Below are 12,825 nucleotides of genomic sequence, written 5' to 3'. Positions count from 1 at the left end.
TTGATTTATAGTTACTGTTCCTATCCAAATTGTACTGTTTCTCTGGAACAGTTACAAGGTTTCTGTCACACCGCTCTTTCTAGAAGGCGGCCTCCTGCAGGGCTCCTCTGGCTTGCTTTCTTTGGAGCCGGCAGATCATCCTGGGGCCAAGGTACAGCGCTTAGAAATAAAGTGGAATACTCATAATAATGATAAAGTGCCTGGCCCTCCCCTCTCTTTGGCGCGGAGGGCATCTGGTGGCCCTGGGTCCTCCTCCTCCAAAGGCTGGAAAGGCCAAGGGCCGGGATTCCTTCCTTCCTTCCTGGAGTCGGCAGCCAGCGGAGGGGGAGTCCCGGCTGCCCTCGGAGGGCGCGCCAGGAAAGCCCGGCTCTGGCTGGATTGGGAGCCACACACACACACAGGACACACTCAGCACAGGGAGAGGGAGGGGGGCACGTGGGGAGCTCCTTCGCCGCCTCCTCCTCCTCCTCCTCCTGGGGCCCGAGAGGCGAGAGTGGGGCTCCATGCTGCCTCCCCGGCGCTGAGCTCTGGGGGGCAGGGACCCCGCGAAGAGCAGCAGAGGCGCAGGGAGCTTAAGCAGCAGCGGCAGAAGAGAAGCCCAGCCAGCAGGAGGAGGAGGAGGAGGAGGGGAGAGGAAGGCGGCGGGGGGACTCTCCTTCCTTGCCTGCCTGCCTGCCTGCCTGCCTGCCTTCAGGAGGGCTCCCCAAGCGAGGGCTGAGGCGCTGAGCCGGGACTGGCAGGAAGGCAGCGGGCGGGCTCCGTGCATGCCGCACCCGGCGGCTGGTGTCTTGCCCCGGCGAGGAGGATGCTCTCTCCTGAGGGGGCCTGAGGAGGAGGAGGAGGAGGAGGAGGAGGAAGAGGAGGAGGGGGACTTCGTCTTCGCCTTCTTCTCTGCGAAGCTGCTGCTGCTGCTGCTGCTGCTTCTGGCGCAAGAGGCTGGCTGGCCGGCTGGCTCCCCCCCCCCCCGCGGGAGGCACCATGATCTCCTGAGCCGGGCCCTCCTCCGGAGCTCCCCGCCTCCTCCTGCCTCCCCTTCCCTCATGGAGTGACCCTCCGCCGGCACCGGCTGGAAGCGCCGCTGCTCCCCTCCTGCGGAGCCCCGTCCTTCCCGAGCTGCTGGGGAGGGCCGCCTGGCAGAGCCCCGGTGAGTACGGCTCCGGGAGGGTCGCCCGGGGAGGGAGAAGGCGGCTCTTCCCTCCCGTCGGAGGGCTGGGCTGGATGACGACCCGGGGGTCTTGGGGCTGCCTGGCAGAAGGGGCCAGGATGGATGACCCTTGGCTCCCTTTCCAGCCCCCAGCTCACCTTGGGCAGCCTTTGCAGCTGGGCCCCTTCTGGCTCGGGCTGACCTTCTGGCAAGAGAAGCCCCGGACTGCCTCCGCTCCCTCTCGGGCGGCTCTGAACCCCGCCTGGCCTGTCTATCTTCACTCGTGTGAGTGTGTGTGTGTGTCTGTGGGTGACTTGACGCGCGTGGCCTCCTGGTTTGCATCTCGTAATTACTCATCCTTCAGTCTTTTAATTCTTGGAGCCTTTCATGATGTTTTATTGTGGGACGGACGAACGGGGGGAAGGAGGGAATGAATGGCATGTAGCTTAATTTCTAGGTTGTATTTTATACAGTACTGTGTTTTACCCGATGTTGTAAGCCGCCTCGATCCCACGGGGAGAGGCAGCATATAAATACAATTTTATTATTATTATTATTATTATTAATCCACGAAGGAGAAAGGAACCTCTCCAGTGGCCTGAGGGGGATGCTGCCCTTCAGCCCCCAAGATATTTGCAAAGCCCCCTGCTCCAGGTGGCCTTTAAGGGAGGGCTCTTTTCCTGGATGTTCTTGGTGACAGTAGTGAGGGAAAAGCAGTGGCATGCCTGATAGAGTACAACAAGTTACACACACACACAGAAGAGGCCACTGCAAGAAAGGCAAGGCACCAGCCTGGACATAGCCTTGAGATGCACATTGGCTGTCGCATTTGTCAGAAGCAGAAATGTTGGCTCTTTGGTCCCAGAGACAGAGAGCCAGGCAGTGGGTCTGGCTGAACCTGTCCATCAACAGGTGGGTCTGGGGAGCAGAAGGAATGAGCAAAAGGCAGGTCTTTATCACTGGATGAAAGCTGCCACCGCTTCCTGTTCAATTCAGAAGGGGCACATAGCAAAGTGTGACTTGCCTCCCTTTTTAGGCATGTGTGCAGTCCAGAGATGTCACTTTTCCTGACAGTGTGCTGCTGAGAAAGAGAGAACGTTCAGCCGAATCACTTTAATTGTCTTCAATGGGTGACACAAACTTTGGGGCAGCCAAGATACCATTTGGATGGAAGGTGCAGACGAGGGGTTTGGCATAAATGTGTGTTCCTCTATGTTGCACTTCTCTCCCTTGCAGGAAAAAAGCGTTATGTAGCAGCAACAATCCTTCTGGAAAAATGATAGCCTTTCAGTCACAAAATCCCTCAGCCATGAATGGTAAAACTTTGGATTGCTGGCCTTTTGGATAACACCTTTAATAACTTTCTGATGTTCTTCTGAAATAGTTGTTGATTCTAGTGGATCTCACGCGAAGTGTGACATCAAGGAAGTGTAGCCTTTTTCTTTATTTTGTTTGGCAGAGTAATGGAATAAACGGGAAGAGACAAAATGTAGGTCTGCAAAAAAAAAAAAACACACACATCAAAAACGTGGGAGTGTAAACTGAAATCTGCTCAGCTTGATTCAGTTTATCCAGTGTTTCTTGGTTTTTTATTTTACATTCCTCCTCATTTAAAGGCACATTCACATACATGCTGATTTGTTTGGATTAAGCCTTACCAAATGGTTTAAAAGGAATAATGTCAGAACTATCCCCAAGCAACAAAGAGTAATAGTGTGTGAATATTCTTGTGAACTACATGAATTGCTTTATCTGAAAAGTCATATAAGTGAGCCTAGGCATCTTGCTGCGAGCTTTCCATCCCAAAGTGTCTTGCAGTGTGACCTGTTAAGGGAGCATCATTCATTCTTTGGATTGCTTTGATATTTCAGCCTGTGACTGCTGCTGTTTATGGTATTAAAGAGTGCATTTGAGGAGCTTTACTGGTGTTCATCAGTGACAGATGTTGTGTGTTTCACACCTTTTCGACTCATGGGATCTTGGGATGCAAACAGAGGTTAAAAAATTAAATTAAAAAATACCTATTGAAAATGGAAGTGTCTCTTTGACTTTGTGCAACAGAGGGAATGGCACATTCACAACATTGTAGGCTGCTTTTGGTAGATTCAGGAGGAAAAAAGTTACACTGTTGACGTTTTCATCCAGGCACCTTGAATCCCATATCAGGAGAAAGATGAGACATACAGTAAATAAATAAATAAATTGATTTCAAGAATTTTGCTTTTGGAGGTTGGCTGGGAATTGTTTGTGACAGGCGTTCTTTTTTTTTTTAAAGCATCCACTGCTTTCTGTAACATAACCATAACACAGAGAGATGAAAAATAAACTGACTAAAAATTACAACATTCTTTCTGTATAATGAAGACTATGGCTGACTAGAACAACTTCGATTCTTTATATCATGATCCCTGCAAATTCATTCACATGACCATTCCCCCCCCCATTCCCGCCAAGAAATACAAGAAGAGATATAGTTATTTATCTATTTATCCCTTGTGAATTTTGACATACTATTTTTGGATCATGCTCCAGAATAATTTTTCATTATGACTTTCTGCATTGTGGAAGAATATCTGAAATGAAGTTGAACCACTGCTCACCTGGAGCAGAGTTGAACACCCAGGTAATGCTACAAACTTCTGGAGGTTGGTTCAGAAAGCTAGAACTAAGAGTGCAGCTGATGGCGCTGTTCCAGCCAGGCTCAGAGCCTGTACTGTGCTCAGGTTTTGAGGAAAATCAACCTAAAGTTGAAGGTGGCCAAAAAGAAAAAGAACAGGATGTCCTGCTAGAAAACATGAGGTTTTGAACTGCACAATGATTTACAGTTTAACTGGTTAGTACTGAGCGCTGTTAGACATTAGAGAGCAGAGAAGGCTAGAGTAGGTGAGAAATAAGAGGAGCTGGTCTGAGGCTGTCCAAGTTTATATATTTACAACCCAAAGTGGGAGTTAGGTGCCTAGAAACTGTCAGGCTTAGGTCTTGGCTTCTCTTTCCGGCCCTTTCCATTTGGCCAAGGTTGGGAGAAATGGTTTGGAGTTTGGGACTGGCATGGTCCAGCTTTAAAACTGTAAAGAATGATCTTGGAATGTTACCTTGTAGAATGGATAAATTTGCTTTGTTCTTGCATTATTTTGAGCTACTTTGGGCATGGTTTACCATATATGTATGTACCATATATGTACCATTGATGACAATGACAATAGTAACAACAAATTGGTAGCTGTGCAGTGATGGACAGAATTTTAATGAATATGTGCTTAGTGATTTCCTGCTTTGTTTCATTTTCAGTTTTTGAAGCCCAAGGTCTGTTGTATGGATCCAATGTCGCCTAGCTTCCTTATCTGGCATTAGCATGGTCGTCGCCAATCCAAGGGGGGGGGGTTCTTGGGGTCCGGGACCCCCCCCCCTTCCACTTAGAAAAATGAATGGTGTGTGCTGCTGCGCCGCCGCACTCAAAACCCCATTATTACTGGTGGCACTTAGTCTGGAACCCCCCCCCCCTTCCTAAACTCTTTACGTCCCTGGCATATGTGTGAAGAAATCAAACATGTTCCCACAGATGGTATTGCAGGCCTTACACCAGTGATTCCCTGTGTCATAATCGTCATATATATTGGTCCCCTGGATATACTGTTTTGATGACTGTGAAGTCAAATCTGCAGGATTTGGGCTCTTAGCCTTGGGCTTGACAAATTTTAATGAATATATGGAATACACATCAAAATATTCCATACATCTTTATTGGGAAAATTTCCCATTAGAGGAAATTAAAGATGTAGTTAAACATATAAACCAACACTGTTCTTGGCTGCAGAAAGAAGGAAAGAGTTTACAATGAGTTAGGAATAGAGATACAGTGCTGCAGAAGGTCATTCAGCTTGTGCCTTGAATGTAAGATGCTTTTGGGTTCTTTCTTTGGTACCCCCAGCCATAGGGATAGGGAAATCCTCTGACACTTAGAGGAAAGGCTCTTGAGACTTGCTTAACAGTACAGTATTGAGAAGATTTTGTTATGACCATATGCAGTGCGAATCCTGGTTGTGTCATTTGCTTCATTAATCAGCAAATGTGGAGTTTCATGATATCTGTTTTTGCATGGGTGGCACAACCTTGAAGGAGACTGGAAGGATTGAGCAATGTGATGGATCTATCACTTCACCCATCCACAGCTGTGATGGCTTGCATTTGTCAGGTTGGAAAGTGAATAGAGTCTTTCTTTTCCTATTCCATACCTCTGGAGTATTTCTGGATGTAGGTGGTGGAAAGAGTTTGAATTGTAGTGAGAGTGCATTTACCTATCTCCATCTTAATGTTATTGGGAGATCCAGACTAAACTCTGCAGAGAGACTTTGGATCCATTGGATCCCAAAGTGTCTCGGCCCTGCTCCATTTCTGGGCCTTAAGCTGCCAGTGAAGGATCTGACAACACTAGCTTTTCATGAGAACCTGCAAAAGGTCCTTTTTTGGACTACAATGCCCTGAATTCCAACTGGGGTTTAAAAATAACTCTTCTCAATCTCTGTTTTCCACTTGTGGTGTGTGTGCATGTGCGCATGTGTGAATGTGTGTGTGCATGTATATGGTCTGTCATGGTAGAGCCTTTCCTCTTTTCTCTGCCAGCATAGGCTGTAGAGGGATAACTTCGTATGGCCCTATACCTATTCGTCAATCAGTACTTGAGAGAAGTAGTAAGGTTGCTTGAAGGAAGTGACTGCATAGAGTAGATGCTCTTGCTATAGTACAAGTTTCTGCTCCATCATAATCAGCCTGTTGTTTTGTGACTGCTGGAAGGAACATGCTTGTCACTAGTTCTTATATACTGTGGGAGATTGGTAGCAGAAACCTGAAAAGACAGCAAGCCTCAACAGTGCCCAGTTTTAAAATGAAAAACACTTATTCTGGCATTATCAAAATAGTAACTGACAGGCTTTCTTGTCCCCCCCTTCTCTCTCTCTCTCTCTAAAAAAAACAAACACACCAAAACAAAAACCCAGTCCTGTGACAGCATGTTACTTTAGGGTGTATTGATAGAAAACTTTGCTTTATTCCCATACATGAAAATGGTTAATCTGATGTCAAACCTTGATGTATGGAATAACTGAAAAATGGTTGAATTCTTATTTTTGCAATAAATAAAACCCTGGGCATCTCAATTATTGCAGATTAAAAGTGAGAAACAAATATCACATGCTTCATATTTAATTGTAAGATCTGAGCCCGGGAAACAAAATGCTTATGTATCATAAATTTGCATAAAAATGTTTATACACCTTTTTAAAAAAGGCTGCATCTACGTCTGCTGGTGACAGAGGAAAGTCCCTATTTAAAAACAAACAATCAACTACAGCAGCCACACATACTTCATGATGGAACCTTGTCTTTTAAACATATATAAATCTGTGGCCATGTTAAGCTGAACACGCCTTCCACCATCATCGTTTACTGTTAACATTGACATTATTTTTATTTTTTCATTCAGAAAATTCAAATTTGATCATTCATCATGAAAAGACTAATAGGTGTATGAGGTGTGGGGAGAGATGGTGCATAGATCTATATACACAAGAGCTTACCCTGACTTTGCATATTTATTTATTTCACTTTATTCCTGGTCTGCTCCATGCACTCAGAGTAGTTTACAGCATTGCCCCTCCCATGTTATATACGTATATTTTCTTAACATAAATTATGTATCTTTGAGATTATGTTTCTGCATTTATACTAATTATAATGAATAAATATTTAAATAATTGCTAGTTTTATTGCTAATTAAATTTATCTCACCTTTCCTCTCAGAACCTTAAGATGGCATACAGGCCTTCCCCATTTTATTTTCACAATTCCATTGTGATGTAGATTTGACTGAAAGTTGCTGACTGATTGAAGGTTATCCTTTGAGGATTGTGATATGAGGATTTGAACTTGGATTTCCCAGGCCTAATTCACAACTCTGGCCACATCATCAATGTAAAATATATTTTACTGTAGTATATATTATTGAGAGCCAGTCTGATGTAATGGTTTGGGCATTGCACTATGATTCTGAAGACCAGGAACTTTATCGCACACCTTTCCCTCCCCATTATGGGAACTGTAAGGGGACTTTCAGGGCTGTGCACAATCTGCAAAATGGATTTTATCACACAGCAAATCATCCTAAGGGCCCCATTCCATCCCCTGGCACCAAGCCATCCCTGTTCAGTGCAGAGGGGCATTAAATGTTCTGGTTGGAAGTCTTCCGACTGAGGAAAATGGTGCCCTTCAGCACTGAATGGGGAAGGCTTGGTGCTGGGGGATGGAATGGGGCCCTTTTGAGGACGATTCGCTGTGCAATAAAATCTGTTTTTTGCAGGTTGTGCACGGCCCCGAAAGTCCCCTTCCAGTTCCCATAATGGGGGGAAAAAGGTGTGCGATAAAGTTCCAGGGTTCAAATCCCCACTCCTTCAGGCAATGGCAAGCACCTCTAAACAAATTTTGCTAACCCCATGGTAGGTTCATCTTAGAAATGACTTCAAAGTGGAAGTACTGATCTGTGAACTTCAATATATTCTCTGATACTATGTAGTAACCTGAAGCTTTTTTTATTGTTTTCTGTATATAAAATGCTTTTATAAATAAAAAAAAAAGAAAATAAAGAAATGACTTCAAAGTACATAACAACCAACTATATATTACAATAAGTGGAAATATATTTAAGATATTTCTACTTATTGTTTTTTAAGTGTAATTATATTTATTTTGCACACTGGAAAGGGGTCTTCCTCCACTGCAGTACTTCCCTCCCTCCTACTATGCCTTGGCCTGCACTGTCTACTTTTTAACAAAGTACAATTTTAGGCTGCATCAATAAAAGTATAGTGTCTAGATCAAGAGAAGTAATAGTGCCACTGTATTCTGCTCTGGTCAGGCCCCACCTGGAATATTGTGTCCAGTTCTGGACACCACAATTCAAAAAGGACATTGAGAAACTGGAGCGTGTCCAAAGGAGGGCGACTAAAATGGTGAAAGGCCTGGAAACCTTGCCCTATGAGGAACGACTCAGGGAACTGGGGATGTTTAGCCTGGAGAAGAGAAGGTTAAGAGGTGATATGATAGCCCTGTTTAAATATTTGAAAGGATGTCATATTGAGGAGGGAGCAAGCTTGTTTTCTGCTGCTCCAGAGAACAGAACCCGGAACAATGGATGCAAGCTACAGGAAAAGAGATTCCATCTCAACATTAGGAAGAACTTCCTGACAGTGAGGGCTGTTCGACAGTGGAACAAACTTCCTCGGAGTGTAGTGGAGTCTCCTTCATTGGAGGTCTTTAAGCAGAGGCTGGATGGCCATCTATTGGGGATGCTTTGATTGGATTTCCTGCATGGCAGGGGGTTGGACTGGATGGCCCTAGTGGTCTCTTCCAACTCTACGATTCTATGATTCTACTCAGAACTGGAGTTTTTCCTGTACTTCTAGAAGGCATAGCTGGAGCTCCATTGCCATAGTATCGCTAATGGATGGGTGAATTGTGGGATTATGCTGTTCACTTATTAATCTGATAATAATAATAATGATCATCATCATCATCATCGAGGAAGATGCTCTTGAATTTATTTTAGCACTAACATCTAGTGAGATGTATAATAATGAATTAATTTATAAGAACTAAGGCGGGATACAAACCGGTCTGCCGCCGCCGCCGGTTAGTCTGCAGGGGAGCCGGAGCCTCCACACGGCGCGGCTCCCGTGCAGACAGAAAAATAAGCTCCAAAATGGAGCTAGTTTTTGAGTCGCATTTGTGACGTAGCGAGGCGCCAGGGGCGCACTCGCTACGTCACAAAGGATGCGACACGTACGGACGCTCAGCGTCCGATACGCAAAGATGGCGCCGGCCATGTAGAAGGGCCGGCGCCATCTTGTACGGACGGAGTCCGTATTAGGCCCAGGGGCCTCTAGAAGAGACGTCCCTTTTTTAAAATGGGACGTCCTCCGGACGTCCCAAATGCCGGTCTAGAAAGCCTCTATGTTTTCAAGCTCTGTGTGTCCTTAGAATGTGAGCTGTACCCTGTCTCAGAAACCTTTATGGGATAATAAAGAAGGGAATTAATTTTGGTCAGTGCTGAATTCTCATATGTAATGTTTTAAATCCACAAAATCAAAAAATTCTCAAGTGTTATGATTTCAAAAACATCCTTCCTATAATTCTTTTTTTTTCCTTGAAGAAGGCTGCTGCTTCACTGTTTGTAGTCTCTTCAGACATGCTTCCTTCAGGCTATGTTGGAGAGAATTTTAAAGGAGATGTGGAGTTGGAAGGAAGAGCCTCTAAGTTTTGTATTCTTTGATGCATACTTGCATCACTTTGATGCATGTGGATCATACACAGAACTTTGACAGTGGCTTGTCAGTCTTGACAACAAACAATGTGAAGTTACTGGAATGTAGATATTTTCAGTATGGAAACCAGGGCTGGGGAAAAAACAGATAGTTGGTACCTAGTAGTCTGAAACATTTAGCCCTAAAATAGGTTCGTGACTGAGAAAGTTGATTTACTTTTGAGTTCTGAATATTTTTGTCTAACCTTTCTTAGGTTTAACTCTCTCTGTTTATTCATGGTGCAAGATTTGAGCATTGGACTATGTCTCTGGAGATCAGAGTCAGTTCCCCACTCAGCCATGAAAATCTACTGGCTGACTTTGGGAGAATCACATACTCTCAGCCCTAGATAATTATTGGAAATGACTTGAAGGCACATAACAACAGCAGTAATGTGTTGTTCTCTGGAGTAAGTTACATTGAGTGTAGCGGTGTTTGATTTTTGGCAGTTGTGTATTAGCTATTTAAAGGGTGCTCCACAACACATTTGTCAGGGTAGTTTAGAATAAGAAATAAAACAATTAAAATTATAGAGCAAGAACATCTGCAGAGTAACAGCAGTTTAAAGCAAAGGCTGCATCTGCACTTCAGAAACAATCCAGTTTGACAACGCGTTGACTGCCATGACTCAGGGCTATGGAGTTCTGGGAATTGTAGTTCTGTGAGATGTTTAGCCATCTCTATCAGAGATCTCTGGTGTGACAACAAAATATAGTTTTCAGAATTCCATAGCATTGGTCCATGGCAGTTAAAGTGGTATAAAACTGGATTATTTCTGCAGCATGGATGAAGCCAAAGTCAGCTAAAGCTGTATAAAAAGCTAAAATTGAGAAAATATGTAAACATGCCCATTGCTCTTTAACAAAACCATTGCATTTTTTTACCTTTACCAATAATATCTCTATAGAAGATGGGCTGCATGACTCACCAACGGAAAAAATCCTGTGCTGTCTATTGAAATAGGTGCAAATCTTGCTCCCCCCCCCAAAAAAAAAAGCAAATAATTTAATGGACACAGTTTAGTAGCAGTCAGGATTAAGGGACCATTCACACTTTACTTAAAAAGCATGGAAGTCACTCTCATTTTGCTTTCCACACTCCTAACAAAAGTATTTCATATAAATCAGGGCATATGAATAACAGCAGCTAAAGTATACCAATGCGTGTGAGAGTAAGCTACATTGAATTTGGTAGGTCTTGCTTCTGAATATTTAAGTATAGGCTTGTAATTCCTATTACATCGGCCACTGATTATTCATCAGTGGGACTGGTATCTTAAAAAGGCAGAAAATGCAATTATGGTTTAGGGGGAGACTACTAAATTGTAGTGCAAAATAGAACTCTGGAGGATTTATATATACCTTGTCTTTGTTCTAGGATGTGAAATGGGGCCCTGTATAGACTGGCACTTTGTGCTGTCTTGTGGGCGGAATTAGGACACAGCATCCTCAAGCTGGGCGCCCTAATCCCACCATTTTGGTGCACACTGGTCTGCACGATGTGTGCCTTCATGACGCCTCTCTGGTGCTGCATCCACTTGATGCAGTACCAAAGGGGTGTCATAAAGCCGCGCCAACACAACTATGGTGCCCCTTGAAGGGCACAAAAAGGAGCTGCTTTCTGTGGCTTCTTTTTGCACTCCCCAGAGGCCGGATCAGGGCCATGGCATGAGGTTGCCACTGCCTTGATCTGGCCAGTAAAGGGGTGGCTGCAGACCCGAAGTTACCAAATAACAATGGGAAATACGTTTTATGATATTTTGGCAATACATGGAGTCAGGAAATCTTATTTCTGCTTCCAGGGAAGCTACTGTTTATTTCCTAAGTACATGTAAAGCACATGATAATGCCTATATTCTTTACTTGACTTGTTTTCTCTTTGGCACAAGGGGTATCTGTTTCTTACTAGGTATTTGTATGCACCACAAGTAGACAGAATTTGCCAGAAACACTTGTTACTACAGTTTGTTTTCTAGATAATTCAGACTGACAATTGCTTAAGTGTATGGGAACAAAAATGTGCTCACTTCATGCTATGGATTTTTATAAATTAATGAATCTTCATTCAAATATATGAAGGTGGCATAGCAGTATAATATTTTATAGGCAATTCAATGAGCTAAGGGGTAGGTAGAATTCTAGCACTATTCAGGGATCCAAAAGAACTGTAGCATGATAGTTGCAATTTAAGTGCGGCCTTTTCATTTTCATCTAAAAATAAATCTACTATATATACTCATGTATATGTCTAGAAATTGTAATCAACAAATTGACCCCAAAACCATGAGTCAACTTATGTATGGGCCAATGTAAGTACTGTGTTTAACTCTTATTTAAAAAAGAAAACCATCTCCTGGTGAAAGACAAGAACATAAGAGATCATGAAAGCACTGACCTCCTCTACTCTTTCATCCAGCCTTTAGGGTGAGCACAAACAGTTGTGCCTGCTGGAATTTTCTAAGTTCTTTGGTATCATTTTCCTGTGCTACATCCTTTGCATCCTTTGTTACAGGCCCCTAACTATCACCCTCAACCCTTGATCCATCCCTGCAGTTGTCATTTCATATAGATGTGGCTGCCAGGAGTGCTTGGTATCAACTTCGGTTGATACGCCAACTGCATCCCTACCTGGACCGAAAAGATCTTGAAGCAGTGGTACTTGTACTGGTAATCTCTTGTTTAGATTTCTGTAATGCACTCTACTTGGGGCTACCCTTGTACCAAGTCCAGAAGCTTCAATTGGTACAAAATGCGGCAGCCAGATTGGTCACCGGTACATCTAGATTTGACCATATAATACCAGTATTAAAATCTCTCCACTGACTGCCAATTACCTTCCGGGTGCAATACAATATTACCTTTAAAGCCTCACATGGCTCGGACCCGAGGTACTTGCAGGAATGCCTCTCCCTACACAATCCGCCCCACACTCTCAGAACATCAGGAAAGTACTTACTGGAACATCATATTACCAGGTTAATAACAACTTCCCACGGGGCATTTACAGCAGTGATCCTAAAATTATGGAATGGTCTATTGGAAGAGATCTGTTGCATTACCACCTCAGAGGCCTTTAAGAAAGCACTCAAACAGATCTCTTCTGATGGGCTTATCCACTAGATTCCATATAAAAGCTGATGACAATAGCCCACTCTCGACTTTGACCACTGATTACTGATAAATTGATTTTAGAGTACTAATAGGAATTCCTAAATTCAATATTAGTGATTTAATGATTGTATTAACATCTTGTACTATTATGTCTTACTTTGTATTATTTTATTGCTGTAATCCTGCCTCGAACTTTGGAGAGGCAGGAAATAAAAAATAA

The 12,825-nt window shown here is 43.7% G+C and overlaps 1 protein-coding gene across 3 annotated transcripts in view; it reads left to right on the top strand.

Moving 5' to 3' along the window:
- The first annotated feature begins 841 nt into the window (after nt 1-841).
- SGCD (sarcoglycan delta) overlaps nt 842-12,825 on the top strand; it is a 719,570-nt gene continuing 707,586 nt past the window's right edge. For all 3 annotated transcript variants that reach the window (XM_042451267.1, XM_042451262.1, XM_042451266.1), the window contains exon 1: nt 842-1,144. The gene's annotated coding sequence lies outside the window, so the exon portion shown is untranslated. The remainder of the gene's footprint in view (nt 1,145-12,825) is intronic.

The sequence above is a fragment of the Sceloporus undulatus genome, chromosome 2 (genome assembly GCF_019175285.1).
Source record: "Sceloporus undulatus isolate JIND9_A2432 ecotype Alabama chromosome 2, SceUnd_v1.1, whole genome shotgun sequence".
Taxonomy (NCBI): domain Eukaryota; kingdom Metazoa; phylum Chordata; class Lepidosauria; order Squamata; family Phrynosomatidae; genus Sceloporus; species Sceloporus undulatus.
Note: the sequence above shows the minus strand (reverse complement) of the source record. Positions and strands in the feature narration are given on the sequence as shown.